Source organism: Oryctolagus cuniculus, chromosome 1 (genome assembly GCF_051225735.1).
Source record: "Oryctolagus cuniculus isolate XC-2025 breed Fujian yellow rabbit chromosome 1, ASM5122573v1, whole genome shotgun sequence".
Classification (NCBI taxonomy): Eukaryota; Metazoa; Chordata; class Mammalia; order Lagomorpha; family Leporidae; genus Oryctolagus; species Oryctolagus cuniculus.
In genome coordinates, this window is record NC_142867.1 from 208,878,481 (window position 1) to 208,897,972 (window position 19,492).

The 19,492-nt window shown below is 45.9% G+C and overlaps 1 protein-coding gene across 3 annotated transcripts in view; it reads right to left on the reverse strand.

Annotated features, from left to right (window-relative positions):
- Positions 1–19,492, reverse strand: part of ABCA1 (ATP binding cassette subfamily A member 1) — a 137,497-nt gene that overhangs the window by 71,926 nt on the left and 46,079 nt on the right. The gene's annotated exons all lie outside the window — the stretch shown is intronic.

Consider the following 19,492-nt stretch of genomic DNA (forward strand, 5'->3'; position numbering starts at 1 on the left):
ACATTTATGGTCTTGTTTTAAATAGAAGGGTGACTGCAGGCTTCTGGCATGGGCACATAGAGAAGTGAGTTGGGCAAGGCCTTATCAGGAGAAACATGGAAAAACTGCTTTCTGATCACATGTTGAGCCACACTCAGCGTGTGCTCCTACACTAACACAGTGTAACGGTGCTGTTATGCACATGCACCCCCACACACAACCTTTCCTTGGTCTCGCTCCTCGCACCCAAGATTTGTGACATTAACCCCAGCACTCCTGCCTTCCCAATGCCATCATGTCACAAAGCATCAACTAGAGAGATTCAAAGCCTTTTTCCCATAAACCACTTTGGCTGATGTCCTGTTTATGCACAGCAGGAAACAGTTCTCAAACTTCAGAATTGCCTGGAGGGCTTTGATAAAACACAAATCGCTGGACTCTACCCCCAGACTTTCTAATTCACAGGGCCTGGGATAGGGCGAGAGAATCTATGCCTACTCTGCTCCCTGGTGATGCTGCTGATGCTGGTCTGGGGACCCCACTTTGAGAACCACTGGTTTAATGCATCATGAATATCAAAGCACTTGCACAAACAGGGAAATTTTAATTGCAAACATAAAACATGTGATAGGGAAATCAAAAGTCTAGGTTTGCCTGCCTTAGAAAAACACATAAGCATATATTAAAAGATTAATCCTACTAAATGATTTGATTGCTACAGGGTTTTACACAGAATCTCTTTAAATAATTAGCCGTCTGAGTACATTCAGAAAATTTTTCTATCCAGTGCAGCAAAACAGATAAAGCACTGTCAGAAACTCAGAATTTTAGTCCCCTGGGTTGTAGGCTGTGTCACTTGGGTATTTCATATCATCTTTCTGAACTTCATTTTCACTTCTAAAATAAGAGGTTTCCAACTTCATGCCAAGTAGGGGCCCTTTGGCTCTGAAATACTATTTTTCCCTGCCATATTTCATTTCATTATCCACCTGTTCTCTTCCTTCCCACCCTTCTAATAATGTAACTTTTTTGCAATACAGATAACACCAGCTTCTCATGATCACATGATCAGGCAGGCACCATTTGCCAAACAGCAGCCCATGCCCTAACCAACCTCTAGGGGGCAAACTTTGCAAACCCAAATCATTTGAATTCTAAAAGAGGTTTCACTTAAAAACAGGGCTAGAGCATGAGGCTTAATGAGGACAGGAGTTAATCCTGGGAGCCAAGAGAGTAACGCACAGAGATGAAGGAGCAGGAGGGCCTTTGCAACCCAAACCAGACTCTCATCAGTGCTGCAGGATCCAGACACATTCCGCTTTAAGCACACTTCAGCGGTCCAGATTCACAGCTGGAGAAATCATTCTCCATTACACCTACTGGGCTAGTTCCTGGTTATTACTCATGACGCCCAGAAGCTGTTCCTACACCCAGAGAGCAGGTCTACAAAGAGCTCAAGGATGTCAAGTCTATTTGTACACCATGCCCCAGAAGACAGCAGGACCCTCAACCACAGGAACTGTCTTCCCTGCTTCCCCCTCCCCCCCAGACCCAAATGATAGAGAACAGGGAGGAAGGTAGGCAAGCTGGTGGCGTCCATAGAAGACCACTGTGAAAAGGCAGGCCCTGACTACCATGCAACAATGGGAAAAACACCACACTGAGAACCAGAACCCTGAGTTCCAAACCCATTTCCTTACCAGGTCATTTAACCTAGCTATGAGCCTCACCTGTAAAACAAGTACCGAAAAAGATCTCTATGAATCTTTGACAAAACAGAGTAAATGTATGACCATGACCAGGGAGCCACAGAGTGCTCTGAAGCAGAAACAGAGTAGTATACCACATTGCCCTAGAGACTCTGGACAGACTGCGCCTTCCCACAGCAGGCAGCAGAAGTGTAGGACGCTGACCCCTGCTGCACTTACAACGGGTCTGGGTCATCCAGCAACACTCTCGAGGCCAGCGGGCGTGCTCAGCGTGTTTATAAGACTCTTCCAGTTATGTCAACAGGCAAGATGGGAACAGCTGGATGCGATCACACTCCAACTGCCCATCAGTGGTTCCCCTGCATGACACAAGAATCAAAAGGCTGATTCAACAGTCAACAGCCCTGGGCCGTACACATGCACTTGCATGCATCGTGTGCATCATGTGGTCGGATCGCTGGGTGGGGAAGCAGCAGGGAGGGCTAAAGATGCCTGGCGACAAAGAACTTGCAGTCTGATCACATGGATATCCACACGTGTGCTGAGACTCCGATGCCAACACCTGCAGCTGCAACCCATGTGGACAGAGGAAGGCAACACGGTGCAGCACACGGGTTCTCAAACTTGGCTGCCTGTCCGGCTCACCTGGAAGCTTTACAAAACTCCCAAAGCTCGGGCCACACCCCAGAACAATTCATCAAACTGTTCCAGTAAGACCCACGCATAAGAATTTTTGAAAAACTTTTCAAGTGATTCTAGCCAAGTTTGAAGAAACAATGGTGTGGAGGTGAAATCAGAGACTGGGACCAGAAAAACCTAAACCTGATGCTGCACTCTGCTGTGAATTAGCTGTGTGGTTGCGGGAAAGTCATTTTGCCTTCCTGATCCCACATTTCCTTGCCTATGAAGGAAGACAACAGTATCCACCTTTCACAGATACAGGACTAGAGATATTCGTGGATAAAGCATGAACAGTGAGCAAGCAGCTCAAGAAAGGCACCCAATTAATAATTTTGTTATTATGGAAAAGGTTTTCTTCACTCAACTTTACCACTTCACACCAACGCAGTGTACAGAGAAGATAAGGACAGAAACCCTTCCTTCCAGGAACTTTGTGTTGATAAGGGAGGGGAAGAGGGAAACCAACTAACAAAAGCAGCAGGAGGCATCCGCAAGCCAGAGGAAGACAGTTCATGGAAGCATTTGCCCAAGTACTGCAAGTGCTTCAAGGAGAGAACTCGGCTGGCGCCAAGAGGACACAGTCAGAACGCTCCTCATGGCAGGAACCAAGACACCCTGCAGTCACGGTGCCAGGCACAGAGCAGGTGCTCAACAAAAGCTGGTGAACGAAGGAATAAGTGAACAGATGAATAGAGAGGAAATTCTTCAACACCTACGATGTGAGGAGTAGGAAGGGAAATGAAGAGAAGTGTGGGGACACAGCAGGATGGCTTTGTACCCAATATGCTGCTGGCAGGAAAATAGGCAGAGAAGCTAAGAATACGAAAAATGTCAGATAGCTGAAAGGGCCCTTCTCTCACCGAGAGTCACCTCCTGCAGGAAACCGGCCCTGACCTTCCTACTCCCAAGCTGGGTTCAGTGGCCTTCTTCTGCCTCCTGGTAACATTCTATGTTTTCCTTGAGCACCACGTAGATCAACCAGCAACTGTCTGTGTGTACATCTTTCTCCCAGAAAAAGAGATGCTTTGAAAGCTACAGTTAAACAGGAGGCAAAAGCGCTGGAGTTCTATTGCACTGTAGGGTGACTGTAGTTACTAATATATTGTACATTTCACAATAAGTGGAAGAGAGGATTTTTAATGATCTCATCACAAAGAAATGATCTTTTGAGGCAATGTCTATGTTAATTACTCTAATTTGATCATTACACAATGTTTACATGAATCAAATCATCACATTGTGCCCAATAAATATGTATAATTATGTGTCAATCATAAAATGGAAAAAAATTAAAAAGAAATACCTTCAAGGCTAGGATTTATGATAAGAACACAATATGACTTTGCCAACTAAGTTCAGGTGTTGAATTTGTGATGTAAGGTATGTGTGTGTATATATGTGAGTATGTGTGTATTATACATTTGCCAGGCTGAGTTCCTGAGTCAAACAGAATTACTTTTTGCTAATACTGTCTATAAGGTAAAGGAAAAGCTGAGGATGACTGATCTGTCTATTCAGAGCTTTATAAAAGAATAAATCAATGCAGCATTTTACAGAGAATCAGTGCAGATGACCACACCTGCCAGTCACTACAAGGAAGGAGATAAGTGGAAGATGACCAAAAGAAAGAACAGTCATTCCAGGCAAAACTAGAAACAGCAGAAAGTACGATCACTAAGTCATTTGGCTTTGACCAAATGAGTAAACATGGATCTGGATATTTTTATCTGTAAACTGTAGCTTGGGGAAGATGACCTCTGAGGTCTTCTTATCCACGGTTGAAAAGAACACCGGGTCAAATGAAATCAGCCCCGAATGCAGCATCACAAGATCTGAATTCAAGTCCTGGCCCTGCCGTTTCCTTGGCTGTGTGACCATGACCCTCACTTTCCCCCTTGATCTCTCTGGGCCTCAGTCTCCACAGATAGGAAATAAGGCAAATGACACTCTCAGGTTGTTAGAAAAGCCGAAGCTCAAGAACACGAACGTGCTAACTTCCAGTATTCACATGGGTAACTGGGAAGGTGTGGCCCTCGTCACAGCAGACAGACATCAGGGGGGTGGGCTACTCACTAAACCACAGTGGGGCGGGGAAAGCTGAAGGCCACTACCCAGCAAAAGGCAAGAGCGCTTTCCTGCTACAATCTGTTCAATGTGGGACAAAATGCTTGATCTACTCAGCTCAGCCTCCTTGGAGGAGCAAACAGCAGCCTACCAACTTCCCAAGGCCACACTACGGGTGCAGGGCAGGACAAAGGAAAGAAGAGAGGGGGAAACATGTGAAGATAAAAGAACAAGACCATGCATGTCTGTGGGCTGGCCAGGCCTCCGGTCACCAGGTCCTGGGCATGCTTTCCTGGCCCTTAGGGCTCCCCTTCGCTCCTCTCCAGCCTGAGCCAGGCCTGGCTCCACCTTGGGAACAGAAGACTGAGGAGGAGAGAGGAGGGAGGAGGGAGAGCTGCGGGGAGGAGGGAGGAGGGAGGAGGGAAGGGCTGTGCAGGAAGCGGAGGGGGGAAGCCCTCCGCTGAGCAGCTGGGGTTACTCTCGGTCAGTGCCCTCTAGTTCCAGCTCGGGTTTCAAGATCTCCGTTGTGTCTTTGGCTCCACGCAAAAAGGAACCACAGCACTCAGCTGCTGGAGAAGGTAAAGGAAGAAAGGAGATGCAGACAAAGCATCCCTTCAACATACAACTCTTAAAGGGACCCCAGGGTGTGGGTCGCAGGCCTGCGGTGGGGGTGGGGCAGGGCTGGCGGGCCAAATTCTAAATCAGTTCCTCTTGGCTTTACTCAGCCTAAGCTTGTCGGGTCCTGTAAACACAATCTTGAAACGCTTGTCTGCTATAAAAGGGCTGGAACCAAACACGCTCCGGGGTCTTCCAGGCTATCTCTTGGGCTGTTTGCATTTGTTTTCTGGATGCTGGGGGCTCTACCTGGGCTTTACCGTCATCAAGAACAGCTGCTGCCTGCTTGGCGGTGATGGCAGAGCCCTCTCTGGGCAGACCTTGTTGGTCAGGGCTCAGGAGAAGACAGGCAGGCAGGGCACTTACTAAATCAAGCCCCTGTGTATCCATCGGCTGCTCCAAACCAATCAGAAGCAGGAAGCCAAAGCCCAAAGACACCGTAATACCCTGTTAGAGACTTCCCAACTTGCATGCGTGCCCAGAATAGCCCAATGAAACCAATAGATGACCTTCCTGGGGTGGTGATATAAGCGACACTGCCATTTGGGGTGGTTCCTGTGTAAACTAACAGTGCCTGTGTAGAACAACACCAAGCCAGCTGCAAACTGAAGTGTCATGTGCAGAGGCTGATGGGATAGAACTCCAGGCCAGGTGCAGATATTAAAAAGCATTATGTGCTGAGAAGACACTGCCACACCTACCTAATCCTAGAAAAGTACCGGTTCAGCCCCCATTCAGCTGGAAACTCAGTGGAAACTCTTCCCCCCATGCTACCTCGCTTGTTTTAAGCACAAGCCCTCAATAAACCCTGGGTCTGGTTGCATGTTTGCCGCTTGTCGATTTCTATTTGGGAGTGAGCCAAAGAACCTGGGGTGGGTAACACTGGGAGGCAGCAGGTCATGGCTCAAGTACTTGGGTTCTTGCCATTCATGCGGGAAACCTGGACTGAGTCCCAGCTTCAGCCTGACCCAATCCTGGCCATTGTGAACATCTAGGGACTAAAGAGTGGATAAATCTTTCTCTCTCTCTCTCTCTCTCAACTTTTCTCAAATATTTTTTTTTAATTATGAAGAAACACAGTCTACCAACAGGAAAGATTGGATCAAACATAAGAGGCAAAAGGAAAAAAAAACAGTGAGGCCGGCGTTGTGGCATAGCAGGTACAGCCGCCACCTGTGACACTGGCATCGCATATAGGCACTGGCTCACGTCCCGGCTGTTTTGCTTCTTTGCTTCTGATCTAGCTCCCTGTTAATGGCCTGGGAAAAACAGTGGTCCAAGTCCTTGGGACCCTGCCACCCATGTGGGAGACATGGAAGAAGTTCCAGCCTCCTGGCTTCAGCCTGGCCCAGTCCTGGCTGCTGTGGCCATCTGGGGAATGAACTGATGGCTGCACGATACCTTTCTCTCTGTCTCCCCCTCTCTCACTGTAACTTTGATGTTCAAATAAATAAATGAATCTTTTAAAGAAAAAGGAAAAAGAGTTGAAAAGAAGGAAAATAGAATTTAAGGCACTGGGTTCTCACTGATGAGCTGGTTTCTGACTAAAAATAGGACCAAATGCTCCAAACACCACATGACAAGGGACTAGCACCAGCTTGTAGGCCTCAGAGAAGTCAATAGAACAAAGGAAGGAAAAGATGTTACAAGTTAGGGCCTGGGATGGAATTCATTCTAGGGCTGGTCTAAGTATAATCATTCATTTATATAATGGATAAGTAACTTTTTGCAACATTTATAATTAATAGAATGTATCAAGGCCATGGTAGTGCTCTGTGGTCAGAAAAAGGTGGCTCGTATTTGCTAAGACTCTACATATACTATCTCCCAGACTCTCTAAAACTAGCTCTCATGAGAAAGGGGTTATTATTCCCATATCTGAAATGAGGAAACAGACTTAAGAAGTCAGTATCTTGCTGAAGGTCACAAAACAAGCAAGTGGTAAATTTGAACCCAAACAGCTATGACCACAAATCTATGGTTCTTTCTACTCTATCCAGCAATTAAAGGAATCATTTTACTCTTTTTTTTTTTTTTTTTTTTTTTTTTTTTTTATCTTTTATTTAATGAATATAAATTTCCAAAGTACGACTCATGGGTTACAATGGCTTCCCCCCCCATACCGTCCCTCCCATCAACAACCCTCCCCTTTCCCACTCCCTCTCCCCTTCCATTCACATCAAGATTCATTTTCGATTATCTTAATATACAGAAGATCAGCTTAGTATACCTTAAGTAAGTATTTCAACAGTTTGCTCCCACACAGAAACATAAAGTGAAAAATAATAGATGATTTTTTTTAAATGATGATGAAATCAGATCAGACCTATTGTCATGTTTAATCCCAGTGAGAGTCAAGTTGGGAATTGATAATTTTTTTTTTTTTTACAGAAGATCAGTTTAGTGTACATTAAGTAAAGATTTCAGTCGTTTGCACCCCCATAGAAACACAAAGTGAAATATACTGTTTGAGTACTCGTTATAGCATTAAGCCTCAGTGTACAGCACGTTAAGGACCGAGATCCTACATGAGGAGTAAGTGCACAGTGACTCCTGTTGTTGACTTTACCAATTGACACTCCTGTTTATGGCATCAGTAATCTCCCTATGCACCAGTTATGAGTTTCCAAGGCTATGGAAGCCCCTTGAGTTCTCCGACTCTTATCTTGTTTAGACACGGTCATAGTCAAAGTGGAGGTTCTCTCCTCCCTTCAGAGAAAGGCACCTCCCTCTTTGAAGACCTGTTCTTTCCACTGGGATCTCACTCACAGAGATCTTTTTGCCAGAGTGTCTTGGCTTTCCATGCCTGAAATACTCTCACGGGCTTTTCAGCCAGATCCGAGTGCCTTTAGGGCTGATTCTGAGGCCATAGTGCTATTTAGGACATCCGCCATTCTATGAGTCTGCTGAGTATCTCACTTCCCATGTTGGATCACTCTCCCCTTTATTTATTCTATCGGTTGGTGTTAGCAGATACTAGACTTGTTTGTGTGCTCCCTTTGACTCTTAGTCCTTTCATTATGATCAATTGTGAACTGAAATTGATCACTTGGAGTAGTGAGATGGCATTGGCACATGCCACCTTGATGGGATTGAATTGGAATCCCCTGGTATGTTTCCAACTCTACCAATTGGGGCAAGTCAGCCCGAGCATGTCCCAAATTATACATCTCTTCCCTCTCTTATTCCCACTCTTATGTTTAACAGGGATCACATTTCGGTTAATTTTCAACACTTAAGAATAACTGTGTGATAATTACAGAATTAAACCAGTCATATTAAGTAGAACAGACAAAAAAAATACTATGGGGGATAATGTATTAAGTTGTCCATTAGCAGTCAGAGCTATGCTGATCAAGTCACCATTTCTCATAGTGTCCATTTCACTTCAGGAGGTTTCCTTTTTGGTGTTGAGTCAGTTGTCACCGATCAGGGAGAACATATGGTATTTGTCCCTTTGGGACTGGCTTACTTCACTCAGCATGATGTGTTCCAGAGGAATCATTTTACTCTTGAAAAATGCTCCATCACCATGTGGGCATACAAAGCTGGTGGTACTGCCCAAGCTTCTGAGGCTAAGGCAACGTGGCAGCAAGGGATGGTGCAAAGATACCCAGCCTTGAAGTCAGACAGACCTGGATTCAATTCACAACTTTAGCCTGCAACCTTGGGAAATGGATATAACCCTTTTGAGCCTCAGTGTCAATAAAATGGGAATATGGATACCAACCTACTCATGCTATTTTAAGCCCTGAAAGTAATAAAATATTAACAGTGTAAAATGGAATCACTACCTACATTCAGTTGGATAAAGTGTCACTCTTGAGATTGCCTTTTTGTGCCTCAATGCAACAGTGATAGGAGGGCCAGGATGGAAAGCCTTCAATGAGAAAAAAATAAGACTCCCAAGCTGCTCTTTAAAGCCTACCAGGTAAACAAATCTTACACTGGGAAATCAGGAGACATGCAACATTTTCTGATGTTAACAATTCAAAACTTTCTAAAGGCAGTCTGGTGTTTGTGGGGTACACACTGTTCTGTAATTGAATGCCAATTGTGTTTTCTATTCTTGTCTGGGTAAAGCTGACCTTTGATTTGATTTAGTTCAAGCCATATTTCAACACTGCAGTGTGGCACTGCACCTCCCCTGAGTATGGCCCAGATGGGTCCAGCTCCCGCTCTGGATGGAAACCAATGGCCTGGGCTCTGGGACACAGCCCAGCTTTGTCAGGTCTGGGAAAACTTCCTCGTGGTAGATGGAAAGATTTCAAAATGTGAAAGTCTAAGACCTAAACTCAAAGCCTTTCACCAGTGCACCATAAACTGCAACCACCCAAAGATTTCAAGGAATTTCCATTCCATGACATAATGTTGACACATCTGTCATCAGACCTTCCAACAAGATGACATGCAGCAGGGAGTGGGGGCACATGGACAGAGGAGTCTGGGACGGTACCCTTGGCTGCACTGGCTGCTGAAATGGGATGACGGGGTTCAGCCAGGAAAGAAGCCGCTGTGAGTCACAGGATGTTCCTTCTCGGCCGGCCTTGGGAAACATCTCACCCGTGCCTGTTACCCCCGAAACCGGGAAGTGCAGGAAGTCTGGCACTGCTCTTGGAAGCCCTCTTGTCTCCTTCCTCATCCCAGAGAGTACACGCACAGTGTCCTGTGACCTTGGGGAAGTTTCTGGCTACACAAAGCAGCTCTCTTGAGGATATAACAACAGTAGAGCACGGAAGACTACAGTTCCAGTCCTATCGCTGCCCCTTGCCAGTTGTGCCTCTCTGAAATTAGCTCCTTCATGTACATAAAAAAGAACAGAATCCCCTGCATTATGGGATGGATGGGAAAATTCAAGGAACCCTCCACAACATCCCTGAGGGAGGTGCAACTGTTACCAGATTTCCAGGAAAGTAAGGCGCAGAGGTGTTACAGAATCAGCCACAGGGTTACACGTCATGTAAACAGCAGAGCTGGGATCTGAACCCAACCATCCGGCTGCCAAGGCTGTTCTCCCAACACTAAACTCTACTACCCAGGCCATATTTATAAGATGCTAATTTTACTCCCTCTCCCCTCAAATCCCCACCACCGTCAAACCCCTTGCCACGTCACCTCAGACCCCCTGGCCCCGTGGCTCAGGTCTTTTTGACTTTCAAAGATGAAGTAGAATCAAAGGTCCATGCTGTTGGAAAGCCGAGACACTGCGGCAAAAAATGTCCCACATGAAGGACTTCTGTGGGGAAGACCCCAGTGGAAAGAAGTGGTCATCAAAGAAGGAGGTACTTTTCTCTGAAGGGAAAAAAGAACTTCCAATTTGCTTATGGCCTTGTCTAAATACTGACAGAGTCTGCGGATTCAAAAGGCTTCCAAAGCCTTGGCAGCTCATGTCAAGAGCCGTGGGTGATCACGGACGTCATACAGAAGAGTATTCATTGTTAAATTAACATGAGGAGTCACTGTGCACTAACTTTCCATGCAGGACTTCTGTCCTCAATGAGTTATATTACGAGAGTTAACTGTAAAACTCATTCTCAATGATTTATTTCATTCTATTTATATTAAGTGGAGGATATTCTTATGTCTCATAAGTTTTAGTTATGCCTAAGTATCCAATGCCATTGCTTGTTTTCTGAGGTGCTTTACTAATTAATGATAAAACTTGTTCTTAAGGACTTATTTGTTTTAATGTATTAAGTGGAGGATATTCTTATGTCTCATAAGTTATAGTTATGTCTAAGTGCTCACAAAAGATGTACTATTCTTGGGTGCTTCTTTACAGTTAATTAAGTTTCTCAAAAAAAAGAAGAAGTGAAATTAATGTTGAGATGCAATGACTCTGAACAGCCCTTGTCTCAACTGTTGAGGAACAGAATTTTTTTGTGTGTACGTGCAAACTGTTGAACTCTTCACTTAGTATAGAGTTGGTATTCTGTGTATAAAGTTAATTGAAAATAGATCTTAGTAGAGAATAGGACTGGGATTGGGAGAGGGAGGAGGCATGGGGTGAGAGTGTGAGTGGGAGGGCGGGTATGATGGCAAGAATCACTATATTCCTAAAGTTGTACTTATGAAATGCATGAACTCTGTATTCTTGAAATAAAAGGTTTCTTTTGGGGGAAAAAAAAGAGGTTCCTGCTGTGAGTTCTTAGTGCTACCAGTAAATCTCATAAGACCTAAAAAGGCACAGTCCCTTCCCCCTAGTAACTTCCCCCAAGTAACGTCCTGCACAAGCCTCAGGCCTAATTCACCGAAATCCTAGCCTGAGTCACATTAGAAAGGCCCAGAAAACCAGATTTGTACCCTGAATGTGTGGGAAATGGCACCCACACCATCGACTGGATGCAAACACAGAGCTGCAGGGATAGGAGTTCAAGGCCTGAGTCAGGATGGTGGGGATCATGCAGCACTTTCCTGGATCTCTCTTCCAGGCCCTTCCCTTTCCAACCTCTGACCTCAATGATGTAGAGTGTCCGCCAAAGGGACATTTCCTGCCCAGTGACAAAATGTCCGAAGCTCTTCCTTGTTCTTTCCTGCCGAAGTTCTCACGCTATTCAGAGGAATCTGCATCCTGGAGAGACGACCTGCAGAAGTTCCCGAATCAAGCACTCTGAGAGGCCAGTTGTCACCCTAGTCCTCACCAGGGGAAGCTAAGATAAGCACTCCAGACCAAGGCAAAGAGCCATAGAGGTTGTGCACTGCCCAACTCAATACTACATAAAGCACAATTCTCACGGAGAGAGCCATTCCCTTGGCTCATGGAATACACGCACCCCTAGAAACATGTTGCTTGCCGACCCCTGCTACTGTAAGAAAGCCATCTCTCAAGCTGTCCCACTTGCCCCTGTGGCCGAATCCAACAAGTCTAGAAAATGACCTCCTACCATCCCACACAGTACCCACCGGGCTTCTGCAGTTGAGAGGCATCAGTGTGGTTGTAACTTGGAACACAGCCAGAGACCCGGACAGCTCAGGTCCTGGCTGAGTCCCATGCACAGAGGAGGCTGGCTTTTTGGCATCCAGCCATACCACAGATCCCATGTGGTCATGCAACAGTTGAAAAAGATGCACTTCCAAAACACACACACAGACACACACACACACACACACACAGGTTGAAGAAGTATCCCCAGACCAGCAGAGGTAACGGTGAGGCTGACAGAGCAGCCACGGGGAATGCAGCAGTGAACAAGCGCTCAGCTACCTGTGGAAACATGGGACAGAGTGGGAGTCAGGGAATTCTTAGAGGGACTGTGCAGATGGCTCACCCCAGGAAGGGAAGAAACCTCAGCCCCAGCACACACATTCCCCAACTCCAGCCAAGCAGGAAGTTCTGACCACTTCTACAGAGGCAACTGCTTAAGAGGGGCCTGTGTCCACAGTGCCACCTGCAGTTGAAACAGAGTCAATACTGCAGGATTTGGGAGAGGAGCAGGCCCTGGACAAAGTGCATATCTCAGCAGAAATGCTCACGGGGGAGCAATGATCCCACTAGGTATGGCTAAGAACTGTGTTTTAAGTGGCTGAGAAAGGAAACAAGCAGCAAAGACAGCAAAGGGATAACTTTCAATGAATAAGCAACGAAAACGGCAGGCCACTTCCCTCTCCAGCTGAGCCCTAATTCTGAGCAGCACTGACCTATCAAAGAGGCTCTAGGTTTCCCCACACATGAAAATGCCCACCAAAGAGGGAGCCCAGAGAGGCAGATGGCTTAGAGTGGTGAGTGAGGCAGAAGGGCAGGGTGAGGGAGGAGGCTCAGGGTGGAGGCAGTTCTCCCTGTCTCCCCAGTGCCCTGGCAGGAGCACCTGCAAGTCTGTGAGGACTGCAGCTGACACAATTTGGAGGGTACCCTTTAAATATATATTTCTTAAAGTCCTGCTTTTGCGTAGACACACTGTAAGATCTCTTAGATTGCCTTGGAAGGGGGCCATACCAGGAGATTCTTTTGTTGTTTGAGACAGAGAGACAGACAGAAAGAGACAGACAGAGCTCCCAACTGCTGATTTCACTTCCAAAATGTCCCAACAGCCAGAGCTGGGCTGAGCAGACCACGGAAGTTGGGAACTCAAGCCAGGGCACCCACATTAGTAGCAGAAATCCAATGACCTGAGCCATCACCACTGTCCTCCAGGGTCTGCATTAATTAGCAGGAAGATGGAGTTGAAAGACTGAGCTGGGAATCCAACCCAGGCACTCTGATGTGGGAGGTGGGTGTCTGAACCACTAGGCCAAGTGCCTGTTCCCAATAGGAAATTTTTTTAGCTTCCCAGTAAAAACATTTTAGGCCACTGGGTTCATGGCAACCGGCCCAGTGAAGTCCTAGAAGGTAAACCTTGTGGAAGAAAGCAAGCCAAACTGTCTTAAGAGATTTTGTCATGATTGTTAATTTTGAGCCCTTTTACTCTATGTTTATATTAGGGAATCAACTCTACAAATTACAAATGCTGGGGTTTTTTAAATTTTCAAAGCATGTACAATGACCCTTAGAATACTGTGTGGAAAAGGGCAGCTATGTTATGTTCTTTCACCCTTAATCCACAAAGACTCACTCAATACTCACCACATCCCTACCCTGTGCAGATGCTTGGGACAGCCAGTCCTGCTTACAAGGACCACAGCCTGGTGGACAGCCCACACTACCTGTGGCTCCCAAGAGATTCACCACCCCAGGACTGACAGACTTGCCAAAACAAAGTATTTTCAGATTGTTTCACTGAAGTCCCCATTTTGAGGAAAGGAAAATTGAGGACCAAAAGGGTGAACACATTGGCAAAGGCCAACAGTCAGCCAGGATCAGAGGTGGAAGGACAGCTACTCCACTGACCATGTGTAAACTACAAGCGCTGAGCTCACTGTCAGTCATCCACAGACATCAGCAAATTGACTGCTCCATGACCCTCGGTGCAGGTAATCTCTGTATTTGAGGTAAACTGAGGGTCAGGAAAAAAATCAAAACTGAACCAAGGTTCACAATGAATGAAGGATAGAGTCCAAATTTGTTCCCTAAATGAATCTTAACACAAAGTCCAAAGCTTCTTCTCTTATGTCAGCGTTTTCCAATCTTTAATTATTTACAAAGTATCCTCAACAAGTTTTACCATATCCATAGAAAAGGTTGTTTCCTTGAAGTTAATTTAATTATTTCTTTTAACTATTCAACATCCTCGTAAGCCATCATAGCCATGAAATGGCAATTTGATACAGGCGAGAATTCAAAGTTGTCATCTTTGGAGCAGTCTTTTGGTCTCATGGTTAAGACAGTGCTTGGGATGCCCACATCCCATATCAGAGTGTCTGGATTCGAATCCTAGTGCCATTCCGGATTCCAGGTTTCTGCCACTGTGCACCTGGTTGGTTTCCTGTCACCCACATGGGAGACCTGGATTGAATTCCTGGTTTCTAGCCTTGGCCAAGCCCAGCCTCATCTGGGGAGTATATGAATAGGAGCTCTCTGTCTGTTTCTGTCTCTGTCTCTCTCTTCCTCTGCCACTCCAATAAATACTACATAAGTAAACAAGTACAGTTGCCATTCCTGTGCTGTCTGAAATCGACCCAGCTAGCACGCAAAACTAACCCCGAGGAGCACTCGTCTTTGCCAGTCTGCATCTACAGAGACAGAGCCTGAGATGTCACCTTTCTTAGGGTTCCTGAGAATTGTGCAAATTTTGAATTTCTTTTTGTTGCAATCACGATAGGGATTTGAGAGGAATGAATGCTCTTCATGCTGATTCTCAAACATTAGTTTAGCCACCACTCAATCTGTGTGATTGCACTCTGGTTAATGAAGAAAATAATAAAATATCCAAAATGTTCCAGTGATGAGAAAACTGAATAAGGCAGCTTTGTAAGGCTTCCTTCTCAGACTTCTCATTTGAATGATTTTGAGGATAACTGGGAGATTTGTCTACAACTAAGTTCTTACCACTGGAGGCCCTCTGAGGTGGGAGGTTGTTTAAACAGCACAAGATAGCACTGTAGAAAGAGAGCTGCACAAGCAACGGAGGCTGAGCCGTGCTCCGTTTCCAGAACGTCCAGCCCACGGCTGTGCAAACTTGAGAAAGTCACTTCCCCTTTCTGGATCGAATTCTTCCCTAGACGGTCCATATAGACAGGGGCCATATTTGTTTTATAAGCCCCTGGGTCTCAGCATTTACAACAGTGATGGGCGCATATGAGGCATTCAATAAACATTGATTGAGTCCATCAACACATTTATCTATAAGTGATCTGAATGACCTCTAAAAGTCTCTAAAACTCTGAAGGAAATAAAGTGATGTTCTAGTCCAGGAAATCATAGTGAGTATTTTAGGGCTCGGTGCTATGGCATCACAGGTAAAGCTGCCACCTGTGGCACCTGCATCCCATATGGGCACTGGTTTGAGTCCTGGCTGCTACATTTCCAATATCCAACTCCCTGCTAATGCACCTGGGAAGGCAACAGAGGATGGCCCAAGTATTTGGGAACTGACACCCATGTGGGAGACGTAGGGGAAGCTTCTGACTCCTGGCAACGGATCAGCCCAGCTCCAGCCATTGAGGCCATTTGGGGAGTGAACCAGTGGGTGGAAAATCTCACTCTCTCTTTCTCTCTTTTTCTCTTTCTTTCTCTCTCTCTCTCTCTCTTTCTCTTTCTCTCTCTCTCTCTCTGTAACTCTTTCAAATAAAAATAAATCTTTTTTAAAAATTAATATTTTAGTAAAAACCCCATACCCAGAACTCATTTGTGGATAGCCCAGTGGAATTAACAGACACAAGCCGAAGAAAGAAGATAAATCCTCCAAGTGGGCCACAGAAGCAAGAGTCTGAAGGCTGGCAGATATGTAGGAACCTGACTGATAGCACCCAAAGGGCTTGTCAGTCTCCAGGGGCTGGTCCAAGTCTCAAGACTTGGTCCTGCAGTTATCACTCGGATGAGAACAAAGAGTTATTTATCCAATTCCTAGACAACAGGAAACAACAAGAAGCCACAGATACAATCCACAGCAATATTATAATCTAATTGGGTTTTGGTAGGATGAGATGGCGCAGGAAATCTGAAAATGTAAAATAGAAAAGAGACAGATATTTTCCCTTTGGGTTCAAAAAGCCAACAGGACAATTAAGAAAAGGAGAACAAGTAATTTGCAATTCTGTGTATTTAAAAGACTGCAATTTGGTTGACTGCACATGGAATATGAGTCAACAGGGTGACATGAATGCCAAAAAGCTTACTGCAATCTGAGATTGCATTAACAGAAACATAGCACTCAGAGTAGGGGAGGCAAAAGTCCCTTTCTCCTCCATGGTAGAATATTTTTGTAATTTCTGGTAAAAGCCAAGAAGACACAGATAGACTGAAACACACAGTAATAGAGAAATTGGAAGGAAAAACATTCTGTAACAGGAAATGAGGGACATTTCACCTAGAAAAATCAAAGACCTAGGAAAGAGAGAGAAAAAAATAGAAGAGCTGTCTTCAAATATTTCAAAGGGAAGAGAACTGGACTCATTGTCCAGAAGGCATAACACGGTAGTGAATATTTTCTGACAGTCAGAGCTATCAACACCCAACAAACATAGCTACCCTGCGAGAGGTAGGTCTCCACCTTGGGTAGCAGTGTGTGTGGCAGAGAAGGTGAAGGAGGATCTGAACTCCAGACCCATTCCAAGGATTTGCCCAACCCTGAGAGACACAGGAAAGAAGGCAAAGTCCATCACGCCATGAGTAGGTGGTCGGTGCAGATAAACACAGCTCCCCAAGTTGGGTTCTACACTGACATTCCCAAACCTTCAACAAGGGATATTCAAAAATCAGCAAACCGCTAACTTATTTCTACTAGGAAGAAGCATTTCCCTCTAGGCTGAGACCTGGCTTTATGTTGTACAACAAGCAAACACAGATGGGAGGAATTCAAAAAACAGCTGCAGGGCAGGGAAGGGGCCACACTGAGCAAAACACAGAGATGCGAAATAAGCATTGACACAGCACAATTAAAATCAGAGGAAAGGGGCAAGTGCTTGGGCTGGGGCTAAGCCACCACATCACATATCAGAGTGCCTAGGTTTGAGTCCTGGCACCATCCCAAATTCCAGCTTCTTGTTCATGTACACCCTGGGAGACGGCAGGTGAAGGCTCAAGTAGTTGGATCCCTGTCACTCACATGGGAGACCTGGGTTGAGCTCCCAGTTCCCAGCTTCAGTCTGGCCCAGTCTGGCCCTCCCTGCCTATCAAATAAAAAAAAAAAAAAAAAAAAAATGAGAAGAGACCTTCTCTCTTCAGAGCTACACGCACAGATGTTTTCGGACATAGATTTGGCTTCTGCAATCCACTCTTACTCATTCTCTGGCTGCTCAAAGGAGAAAACAGTGCTGTTTCTAAGACAGCCTCCACTAAGACCTGGAACTGGACGACTCACTCCTATCAGCTAGCCTATTCTTTTTAAAGATTTATTTTATTTATTTGAAAGACAGAATTACACAGAGAGGTAGAGCCAGAGAGAGAGGTCTTCCATCTGCTGGTTCACTCTCCAAAGGACCACAATGGCCAGAGCTGATCTGATCCAAAGCCAGGAGCCAGGAGCTTCTTCCAGGTCTCCCACGTGGGTGCAGGGGCTCAAGGATTTGGACCATCTTCTACTGCTTTCCCAGGTCACAGCAGAGAGCTAGATTGGAAGTGGAGCAGCCAGGACTTGAACTGGAGCCCATATAGGATGCCAGCACTGCAGGCAGCGGCTTTAACCCACTGCGCCATAGCACCGGCCCCTCAGCTAGCCTATTTCAATGGGTACACAAACAGAGGCAGAAGAACAAGGCCAGATGCTCAGAACTTGCCATTATGCAAGAACATCAAGCAGTTGTTCAATAAATGGGGGCCCGACATTGTACCAAGTTTCATATTTCCATGTTAGATTACAGGTTTTATATTATTTTATAACTGAAGAAATTTAAGGCTCAGAGATGTTAAATGGCTTGGCTGAGATGTTACCATTCCAAAATGATATCTGTAGTCACTAACTGCTTCCTATACGTCAAATGCTATTTTTAAGCAAGTAAATGTTTTATCTCATTTATTCCTCATAGCAATCCTAGATAGGTTTCATATTATCCCTACTTCACAGATAAGAACAGGTAGCCCCAAAGGGCTAATTCACGAAGTCACACAGCTCAAAGCAACGCATCCTAGCACTCCTTCTGTGTCACACTGTCTGTAATGATACAAGAAAGAACCCCAGCTCTGCCTCTGGTCAACCAGGCAGGGACCCTCCAGGAGTTGAGGGATGGAGGCTTTGACCAGTTGTGCCACTTCTGTGTATCCTGCACCTGAACAGACACGTGAGTGCAGAACTGGGGCCTGCAGGTCAAGGAAACAGCACCGAGATGGCTTGGCCATACAGCCAGGAGTAGTCCAACAGGAAGCTCCTTGCAGCTGACCCAGGGGCCTCGGCCCAGCAACCTCCCTCTCTGCTACAAAGTGACACCACCACACAGCTTTGCTTTCCCTCGTCAACAGGCTTCACACTGCCTGCTGCCTCTTCCAACCCAAGGAAAACACAGTTCGGTCTTCGGTCTGCCCAAGAAAAAAACGCCAATCCAGATACGATTTGAACTCCAGTACTTTTACACTATGTCCACTTGGAGACCTGTCAGCGAAGTCCAGCCCCTGCCATGCGTTCCCAAGCACTAAGCTGAGTAAACACAGTACTTCCCCGGTGCAGCGGCAGTCGCTGCACCATGGCGGGGAGGAGCACGTTATCATCGGCGTGGTTTAGGACTCTGGCTCACGGTGATAATCAAAAGCAGGCCAACGTTCAGTCGGCTTCACCACTGCTTTTAAATTCTCTACAGACCATGCACACCATCACTGCCTGCACCAGGCAGACAGCTCCCACCGGCCTCTGTCCCCTTGGCAAGCCACTGCCTGGGAGGCTGCCCAGGGACTTCTGCAGTCAGTCCCTCAGCAAGCTGCCAGCTCCTCCTCAGACACTTCCTCAGTGGCATGCAATTAATCACCTGGGCACGTTCCACAGCAGAAGCAAAGAGTTCACTTCTAAAGTTCAGAGTTCAAATGCCCATCGGGCCAAATCACATAACTAGGGGCAGAGACGATTTGCATAACTTTCACTTCTCCATAGGAAGTTTCAAATTTGATAACTTTCACTACTCCATTTGAAGTTTCAAATTTAATTTGAAACTTCTATACCTAGAAGTATCCCTTTTCTATAAATCTGCCCATTTTTAGCAACCATATGGCCAACCTCAAAAAAACACAGTTGGCAGCAACCTGTACTCCTATTATCCATAACTGAGCACATATCATGGCCTGCTGTTGAGCTTTCTTCCCTCCCCCGGGGGACCCAGTGCAACCACTGTTTGCAGTGACCATCTTCCCTTGTGTCCTCTGCAGTGCCATCTGCGGAGAGGCCCTGCTGCCCATCCACGGGGGGGAGCACCCCTTAGGGAAGCAC